Below are 10290 nucleotides of genomic sequence, written 5' to 3'. Positions count from 1 at the left end.
AGAGAAGCGTAATCTAGTTTTCATTTCTGTGAACCTTGTGTTTTTCTAAGGCTAAACTAGCATGTATAATTATTGGAAAAACTCCATAGTTTTAAAAATTACAACATAATTAGGAAAATAATGCAATTTTTAAATTTTAGCGAGAGCTCATGTTAGCAAAGTGACAAATTTTTCAAAATACCAAATATAACCCCCAATTTTTGTCTATAGAACAAAAAAAGAACCAATTCGTATTTTGAAAAATTTGCTAATATTGCTTCCATTAAGGTATGACATATATGACTTGTGTATTATAAGCAATGAAATAAATAGTTAACTTTCTATTCTAATTCCTAGGTAAACTAGACGAAGAATCAGGAAAATGCAAGAAAAAGAGAAGCTCAAAAAACCTTGATCAACTTGACTTTGATAAAGCTGGCTTGTTGAATAATGTCAACAGTTTACCAAAAGGATCAAAGGTTTGAAACAGAGGCTTGATAATTTAAATTGAGTACATTTTTTCATGTGAATGTCTGATATCACAATTAGCTTTAATTAATCAACACTTCCATTCTGGGGCTTGTACAAATACCCAAAATTATGTTACTAGAACGGCTGTATTAAATCAAGTATCAAATAATGCATTTAATGAATTAAAATGAATACGTTACGTAATCCACCACAAGAAAACGCTAATGCCGAAGAAGAGGTTGAGAGTAACATAATTGAAGATACCAAAATCTTCATTGAATATCGGGGAAGAGAGTCCGACGTCTTTTATCGTTCATTGAGAAATGCAGGTGCACCTGTAAAAGTAGTGTTTAGACTCCGTAAAATCAAAACCATCTTGCCATCGTTGAAAACCGAAATCGAAAAATGTTACAAAAGCGGTGTAGTTTACCAAATTCTATGTCCATGTTGTAAAGCATGCTATGTCGGGCAAACAAACCGACACACTCTGCAGCGCATTAAAGAAAATCAACGATCAAGCAGTCCAGTCGGCCGACACCTACAAGCATGCAATACAACAATAACAATGGATGACGTCACGATACTAGCTCAAACTAACAAATCTGAAGACTATCTAATGACATTGGAAGCTTTGTTCATTAATGAATTGAAACCAACTTTAAATAAAAAAGATGAATACAAAAGTAGGGCCTTGACAATCAAAGTTTTATTATCTTATTCCCTAGTGAATGCACTACGGAATTCTGATAGATAAACTTTGATAGTTCATTTTTCAAACGTAATTTTGTAGAGAGGAGCTTGCATGTGTTTTGATATGAGTGTGTATGAAATGTTTTGAGTGTAGATATGGATTTTAACTGTTTTTAATGTTTTTATATATTATTTCTTTTAGACCTGAAGATGGACATTATGTCCGAAATATATAGTCAAAAATAAAATAATATTAATTGTTGGCTCAACTTTACTTGATAAAATGAATACTGTTTGTGGTTTCTTCCTAAAAGGATTTTAATTTAAAATCAATTTAGTCTTAGGAGTAACTGCTTCACGTTTTATGTGTTTATACTCAATAAACAACAGAAAACTGTCTTGAAATTCAACATATGCTTCAGGTTATAATGTTACCCGGCCACCGATTTCACTAGCAGTGAGTGAAACAGCCCTGAAGCGGAAAGGGTAGTGGGGTTAGATAGTTATAACACCTGGCTATTCCACTAAAGGTAACCACCACAATAGTTCATCATATTGTTAAAATATACTTTTGATATGATGACTATTGTTTAACAAACATCAATAGTTGATGGACAAATAGATGGACAAAATTTTGAGAGCTTCTATTATAGCTCTTTTATAGTCCACTTTCTATGTTTGCGATGAATTTCAATGTTTCAGTGAATTTTTTTTTTTAATTTTCATGTTTTCTTTTTCCTTGTAAATGACACAAACGTGAATTTTATTGACTGAAATATACAGTGATTCCTGATTTGTTTTTATTACTTTTATAGCTTTGCTTATCAACAGTTGGAAAACCTTTTGGTATCCCAGAGAGTCCTCAGGCTAACATGGTTGTCAGAGAGTTTTTAGAGGCAGAGAAAGTCGATATTAGTTTATTTAAAAACAACTATATAAATAGAGACAGAGTGAGAAGGTGTAAGTTTTTTGATATACCATTTTCAATCAGGATTCAATTTAGACAATTGCCCAGAATTATTGACTTAGTGTTTATTACAAAATTTAGAAAAATAATTAAGTGGTTGGACCTTTTTTCTACTTTTTGTGGATAGAAAAGTTGGTGATTCTATTAATAACAATAATAACTTACCCCCCTAAGTTTTCAATACTGATGAGAATTGGGTAAAAAATGTTATGTTTTGTCTTGTTTTTATAGGTGTGTCTCTGCCGATGCCAAGACCATATAAGTATTTAAAGGAAGAACTTCTGAAGAAAATCGGTGAATTGATTGAACCAAAATGTTACATCAGGATCAAGTTTAAAAAGGGGAAAATTATTAAGGAAAAGGTTGAAATTCATGGACGCAAACTTCCACTGGAGGAAATTCGAAGGAGAATGTTTGAGGAACACAAATCTATGGGTAAATAGTTAACCCTCTCTTTAGTCAGGTCAACATACATATTCTTGTTAAGCGCACTTACAATGTTGAGAGGCTGCTAATTCATTTTTTTGTCACGAAATAGCCTTAAGCTTTACGATTGACTTTAAGCATTTTTGGTTGAGATTGAAGGTAAAAAATAATTATTTTTTTATTTAACTAATTATTTTCCATAGCTATATAATTTTGAACACAAAAGAAATGACTTTGAACATTTTTAGAAAAAACATCCATTAATAATAGCCAAATTCTAATAATAAGACTTAATTTGTGTTGATTATGACTTTACGGAATTTACAATTTCGTTATTGTTCAGGCATCTTGAGACCAATGGCTGAATATGATCGTTTTCTTCTAACGTGGGGTGACCACACTTCGATGTTGAGTTCCGGTTATTTCCTGTATACCGTCAAGGTCATATATTCAGATGATATTTTTATACTGACAAGGTGATTCGTGAACTGTTTGGAAAGTCCATTAATATGCAAAGTAAAGTGGAACAACCCGAAATTTTCATCGTTGGCCAATGCAAAGACAATACAGAAGAAAAGTTGACTTATGTTAAGTCACGTTTGGATGGTATGGAAGAAATGGCTGAGCCTTTCAAAGTCGGAGGTGCTTTAGTGAAAGACTTTATGAGGTTTTTTATTGGTAAAGAAATTTAATAGGTCTTATAATAGTATAAAAAAGCTGCGGCTGGAATGATAACATCTGAATTTATGTTGTTCATCTCGTGTCGTATTTGATTACTATGCTGTAAACATTCCAGCCGCGGCTTTCTTATACTAAGGTCCTAATAATTCCTCTGAACTTCTCTACTCTTGGATACATGATCCACTGTGCCTATATAATGAAATCTGGTTTTCTCCAGCCTTGTCCATCTAGAATTTATTTTAAATATTAGAGGTTTTATCGAACGAGGACATACAAAAGTTAAAATGAAAGACTTTACCATATTATGTAATAATTTTATGACAGTGGATCACCGGAAAATTAGTGAGGCATTCTTTATCAGAAAATACAAGCCCACGATAAATGTTCAAAGACTATCAAAACCTATTTTGTTATTTAATTAGTCGTCATTTTTTCTATACACTTATTCACTTGAGAGTCATTTTATTGCTAATTTATTTATTTTTTGATTGATTTTATAGCAGATTTTATAGCGTATTCTTTTATTTGATTTTAACAATTATCCTCGTTTGTAAATTTTTTTAAAACAATTTGTTAACATTTTCAGATTAGAAATTTTCATTTCAATGTTTTTAAACTGATGATGGTGGTCGGATGACACCGAAACGTCTTAAATAAATTTTGATTTTATGAAAATAAAATGAAGTCGCTTCTGTGTTTGAAATTTTTATTGAACTCATTCAGGAGGATCAACCAATTTGATTGACGATGATGAATCTTTTTAAGAGACACTTCGGTAATCTGTTTACTGAAAAATTTTGAACAAATTTCTCCACCTACTGTGTATAAAATAGGCGTTTAGTAAAATTAATGGTTGATTAAACAAGTAGGCAAAGTCCAGAAAAAATGCGCGCGCGCCAAAAAAAAATTGTTGAAAGAGCGCCTTTTTTCTGAGCTTAGGAAACTTGGAAATTCCCTTTCTAAGAAAGTAGGGAAAATCCCTAGATTAAAATTCATTCATCTTCTTTCCTATCTTTGTTACTGCAGTCTAAGTGTTATACACGTTTGACTAAAAATATTTACATAAAAATTTGGAAAAAAATATTATTTCAAAGCATAAATGATGATATAACTTGGAAAAACTTTTTACGTATATCATCAAAAAAGAAAGAAATAGCTACAGGGCTTAAGAGGAGCCGTTGTCTTAAATCAAAAAGACTAATTATTAATTTTCGTTAATAGAAATAGAAGCGCTTTCCTGTTTCAATGTTTATGAAAAAATGATGAGATACATTTCAAAAGGTGCAGGAAGTGACCGTTCGTTTACATATACTCTTGCTTCCTACGGGCCTAAAATAATGGTATATTGATTAAAATTTCTGAAGTTTCATCAAAATAAAAACGTAAAGAACATATGTACATGGTAATATCAAAAGGTCGTAAAAAATATAGAATGAAATATAAAATACTGTATTAAAAAAGCGTAAAAATGAGGGATTTGAGAACTTTGATTTTCTTTATAATATCTAAATAAATAGGGTTTTGTATAGCAGCTTTGAAGAATTGTTTGCCTTTGGGGTCTGTATTTTCAATTGTTCTTTTGTCAGTTTTTAAGGAATCGTATTTTGACTTACACACAACTTCCAGTCGAGCTGAAACTTCGTAAAACGTGTCTTTGATGAGTTTGTTGGTGGAATTTAATTTGAAAGATGCTCTCATTTTCTCGTATTGTGTAATGTTGGAGTTTCACCAAAAATTGTTAACAAGTGAATTGTAGTTTTACTTAATTTAGTGTTAGTATTGTTCTTTAGATTATCTTCGGTATCAGGAACCTTTAAGGTAAACTTTGATAGGGTTACCTTTTTGTTTTTGTTATTTTTTCCACTTTTTGATTTTGATTAGTCATCAGTTTGAACAATGTCCATTGGTTCAGGAAGAGAGGCTCTAGTTCTAGTTATGTATTTGCATAAGACAATTAAGGCTAATCTCGCAAATTCTACGTAAAAATTACAAAAATGAAAATTTTTTAAATGTGCTGTCAGCAATAAATAGATTAAAATATAAGTTAGTTATGTATAAAAGTTTGTTTATTTAAAATCTAATATAAATAAATAAATATATGTAGATATAAATAAGCACGGCGGTTTTTTTTACTCAAAATCTCCCGTTTCAAAAGTTTTGATTACCTTATTATGAATCTGTTTATCTTATCACGCTAGGCGAACATATTTTTTCCGCGGCCCAAAACTTTTTTATCAAATAGAAACCGTATTCAATGTTTTTGGAGAAGCGCGTTGGAATATAGTTGGAATGGTTTTTGTATGCAATAGTTTTCCTAAACCTCCTCTCGAAAATCCAGCGTGGTCTCAAATTCTCTTTTTTGCAGAAGACAGTTTGTGGTCAAGTTAATGTTGTTTTGTGGCTTTTAATCTATTTAATTTAAAATACTTATTTATACTGGACATGGAGAGGAAAAATGAATTTTGGACTCCTCAAGAAAAAAAAGTCGAGAGTCTTCAAGAAAAATGGTTCAAAGAAGACATATTGAAAGACAATAAATGTGTTGTAAGTTTTTGGTTGAATTTTTCATTTATATATGTGGCCAATAGCAAGAGTAGGGATGGGTGGGAAACACTAAATTTCTTTGTATATTTCACTATTCTGACTCCTTCTACTCTGACAACAAAAGTAACAAAACAGCCATGGAATCAGTCACAGAAGTTTGTTGTCCAAATGGACTTCTCCTATCCTGCTTTATGTGAATTATTTATAATTTTTTCCAATGTCCTCATCTAATATTTTCATGAGATTTGTTAGGTAACGTAATTGCTTAGACAGAAGTTTTTGGCTAAAATTTTTGGCAAATTTTCGTAAGGCTTGATGACTGTTCGGTGATACCAGACGATGAATTTAAGTAATTCCACCAGCAATAATTATTCGCATACCTAATTTCACCAGCCTAAATTAGGATACCTCCATACTTCAGTGGATGCAAGTAAAACCAGCGGGAAATTGGGTATTAAGATTTGTTCAAATTGGCACGCTAACAACTCTCTCGAAGTAGCACACAGTATTGTTGGAAATTTTCCTGCGCGGTGTGCTATAAAGTATTTCTACAACTTGAGGTTTTAATTTTCCGTAATACTGAACAAATGATTTCCGGCCCATGTCTTGGGGTAAGTACCCTTATGAAAAAATCGAGTATGCATCAAGTATGATCAAGTATGCATCAAGTATGAACAAGTATGATTCAAGTATGAGTAAATTTGCATACTTGAAGGCAAGTCTGCAAGCGAAATATGCATACTTAAATTCAAGTATGACAAGAAGTCTGCATATCTTTCAAGTATGCAAGGAAACATTCATACTCGAGATAAGTATGCACATATATAAACCGAGTATGAATAAAAGTCTGCATACTTGAAATATCTGCATACTTGGAATAAGTCTGCATACTTGAAATATCTGCATACTTGAAATAAGTCTGCATGCTTGAAATAAGTCTGCATACTCGAAATAAGTCTGCATACTCGAAATAAGTCTGCATACTCGAAATAAGTCTGCATACTCGAAATAAGTCTGCATACTCGAAATAAGTCTGCATACTCGAAATAAGGGTCTTTACTAAAAACTGTCTGCAGACTAAAATAATAATTTTTTCCATAGAGGCCATTTTGTGAAATTTTTAGTCTTCTTATACATTTTTGGAAAGTACATCCATTTGAAGATCGAAATTAGCTATTAGATGTTTCAATTTTCAGACAATGGCGTATTTTACAGACCAGAATGAAAAATGAAAAATGTCCGAAATTCACCATGACACTAAAAACTGGAAAACTACCAGTGGTGCAAAGTTGAAATTTGGCAATAATGTTAAGATCATAAAATCACATCATTTTGCAAAATTTCATTTCAATACGTCATAGGGTGTGTACTTTACAGACCAAAAACGAAATTTCCCTCTTGGTCTGTAAAATAGCCATTTTTTCTGTCAAATCTTTCAATATTTCAAAAATAATCTACATCCACTAACTCTGGTCAAAGTTTGGCTAAATTTCCTTCACTATATTAAAAGTTATGGGCTGGTCTGTAAATTATAATTTCCCGCCCTCTTTAGGCAATATATATTCACTTGAAGCCTCCATTATACCATATTTTCTCACAGGGAAACTTTTCTAGCCAATAGAATTTAGCTAGACTTCACATGTTGAAAATTTATTGAATGAAAAGTTTTTAAAGAATCCAATTTTGATGTTTCCAAAGTTTATTCAGACACTGGTGTATTTTACAGACCAGATTCAAAAATGTCTGAAAATCATCTAAATTTTCAAAACTTGCAAGTTCTCGGTGCTAGAGCTTCAAACTAAGCACCAATATTAAGATCACAAAACTACTTCATTTTGAGAACTTTCATATCAATTCATCAAACGGTGGATATTTTACAGACCAAAACCGAAATCTACTGTCTGTAAAATAGCAATTTTTCAGTCAATCTGTCAATACTAGATAAGAGTTGTGGGCTGGCTGTAAATTATAATTTTACACTTTGCTTATTCAATGAAAAAGACAATGCTATGTTTAAACTATAATGTTGGCCTTTCTTCAGAGCCTGTATAAGAAAAAAAACTTACTTTTTGCTTCGAGTGTTCGAGTACTTGCAACTAAATTTTCACTAACCACAATCTTACTTCTTGCTTTTATTGGAAGCCAAATTCAAACAGCCAATTTGCAGGATGCCACATGTATACCATATTTAAACATTATTAATTAATTACACTGAAATGACAAAAAATAATAGACAATAAAAAGAAGAGTCTAAGCAACTTGTGAAGCAATAGAAATATTCAAATAAGCTTGAGTAACAGTTCAAAACGGTTATGACGAGCAGAACTTAAAAAAAATACACCATGGTTTGAGTGAATTGGCCTTGACATACACACTATTTTTTATAAGAAAACTCTATAAGAACTCTATTAGAACAATAGGCCTAATGTTTAGAAATAGAAGAATGCTCACCCTCAGCCAAAGTGAACTATTCTTATAAAAAAAACGTGTTTTGTAAGAGAAATCCCACAAAAAGAATAAGACCAGACTTTGGTTTTTTATTCTGTGTTGATTGTGTTGATTATTTAGTAATGTCAACTCAAAAAAAAATTGATAATCCATCAAGAATACCAAAGGAGTCTCTTTTAAGTTGACTTCAATTTTATTCCAACTTTTTTTTAATTTGGAAAAGATCATACTTATCTCAATTCTAACAATGAAAAAAAATTTATATAATTAAGAACTATATATAAATTGAACGTATTTATATAATTAAAAACTATACAGTATATAAATTGAAAGTATTTGTATAATTAAGAACTATATAAATTGAAAGTATTTTTCTCAATTAATAACGTTTTAAATTAACTCTTTCGCCCAGAACATTCCAATGTGCAGTATAGAAAATGAAGGAACCATTTATTAATACAATATACTACCAACTCTTAAGTACAATAAAAATTTCTTTAATAAAATCTTGTATATTAATTTGAAATATTCTTTTTAATAAATTTGTTAACAGCCTACCTAAACTCCCTCTAAAGCCTTTCTTGGATACAACATTTAAGAAGATGGCCTGCGTTATGTTAATAAGATTTATAAGATCTAAGATTTATAAGTAAAACTCAAACAATCACTTCGATATATAATACTGTACGTAATAGGTTATAAATATGGATTTCACAGGTTACTAAAATATTAAGAAGCCTTGTTAGCATGAATAAAGTGAATTCAAGCATAGCATATAAGTAATAAGCTAAGCCTAAGTTTATAAAATGTAAAAATTCATAGCTTATAATTATTCATTATTCAAATTATAACTATTAAGATGAGTGATCAAGTGAAAACAGCATATCAAATAAGAACAAAATATCTTCAAATGTTAAATTAATCCAATTATGTTCGTATAAGAAAAGAAAGAAACAAAGAAAGGAAACGAAATAGGCAAAAAAAGACAGAACGAATGAAAAAGACAGTAGGAAAAGAAAGAAAAGATAGCAGAGATGAACAAGCTAAGGTAGGGAAGAAATAAAGGTAACTTAATAGTTAAATTAAAATATGCTGAAGTTACCTCAAGTGGATTAAATTTAGCAAGGGTTAATTTTCAGGTAATCTTGCAAAATTTAAAATCAGGATAAAAAAACTCAGACAAATTAGGTGAAAAAGGGTCTAATTTGCAAGATCTTGTCCACTAAAGGTTAATTAATAGTACTTAAAATAACAATAATTAATTAATAATACAATAAAGACTGTACTTTCAGAAATGTTTTAAAAATATCATAAAAGTTAAACTTTATGTGAAGCATGTGAAAATGATTAATCTGACTCTAAAATGTTAGGAAAATTTGTAACATAAGAATATCCACCATCAATATCCAAACATAAACATTGCTCTGAGATTTCGGTAATACTGATTATACTTAATTTATTTTGAAGTTGGACTCGCTTTACCAATGGTTTGCTTTCTCCAGGCTTAAAACATTTTAAGAAGCTACTTGATGGCTGAAATATTTGAAAAGGCTGAACATCGAAATAATTACCAAAAGCAACATAAAAATCGTTTCCATCATCTGTCTTGAAACAAGCGAAGCGATTAATTGAGAAATAATGACCTGTGGTTAGGGAGACAGATATGCTATTTCTACGCGTCTCCTTGGTGCGACAGCTTGATCTAATGATGAAGCCACCAAGCTTAATAGATGGAAATGTATAAGTAGAAGAATAAATTGTCATAAAGCGATCGGTAAACAGGGAACTTTCTTCTTTTGAAACAGCATATGGTAAAAAGGCGCCAATACCGGTCAGATTTAGATTGATTTTAAAAGTATGTTTATGATAAGTTCCTTTCAGCTGCTTGATATACTTATCCTCCTTTGTGCCAGGTTCAATACAGGTTTCTTCTAGATATGGAAGATGATTAGATGCTGAAACTGCACATGCTAGTTGAAATGGAATATTCTGTGTGCCATGAATCAGTTTTAAAATATAACCATTCTTATCCTCAAAACTAAACAAACTGTATACATAAAGAGGTCCAAGTTCCAACACTGTTT

At 30.9% G+C, this 10290-nt stretch overlaps 1 long non-coding RNA gene across 1 annotated transcript; it reads left to right on the top strand.

Moving 5' to 3' along the window:
- The first annotated feature begins 323 nt into the window (after positions 1-323).
- On the top strand, positions 324-3136 carry LOC136821624 (uncharacterized). Its single transcript, XR_010848781.1, has 3 exons — positions 324-458; positions 2339-2542; positions 2877-3136. It is a non-coding gene; the product is annotated as an uncharacterized lncRNA (long non-coding RNA).
- Positions 3137-10290: the final 7154 nt, after the last annotated feature.

Source organism: Clytia hemisphaerica, unplaced genomic scaffold (genome assembly GCF_902728285.1).
Source record: "Clytia hemisphaerica strain Z4C2 unplaced genomic scaffold, Clytia hemisphaerica genome assembly, whole genome shotgun sequence".
Lineage (NCBI taxonomy): Eukaryota > Metazoa > Cnidaria > Hydrozoa > Leptothecata > Clytiidae > Clytia > Clytia hemisphaerica.
This window is presented reverse-complemented; position numbering and strand designations above follow the sequence as displayed.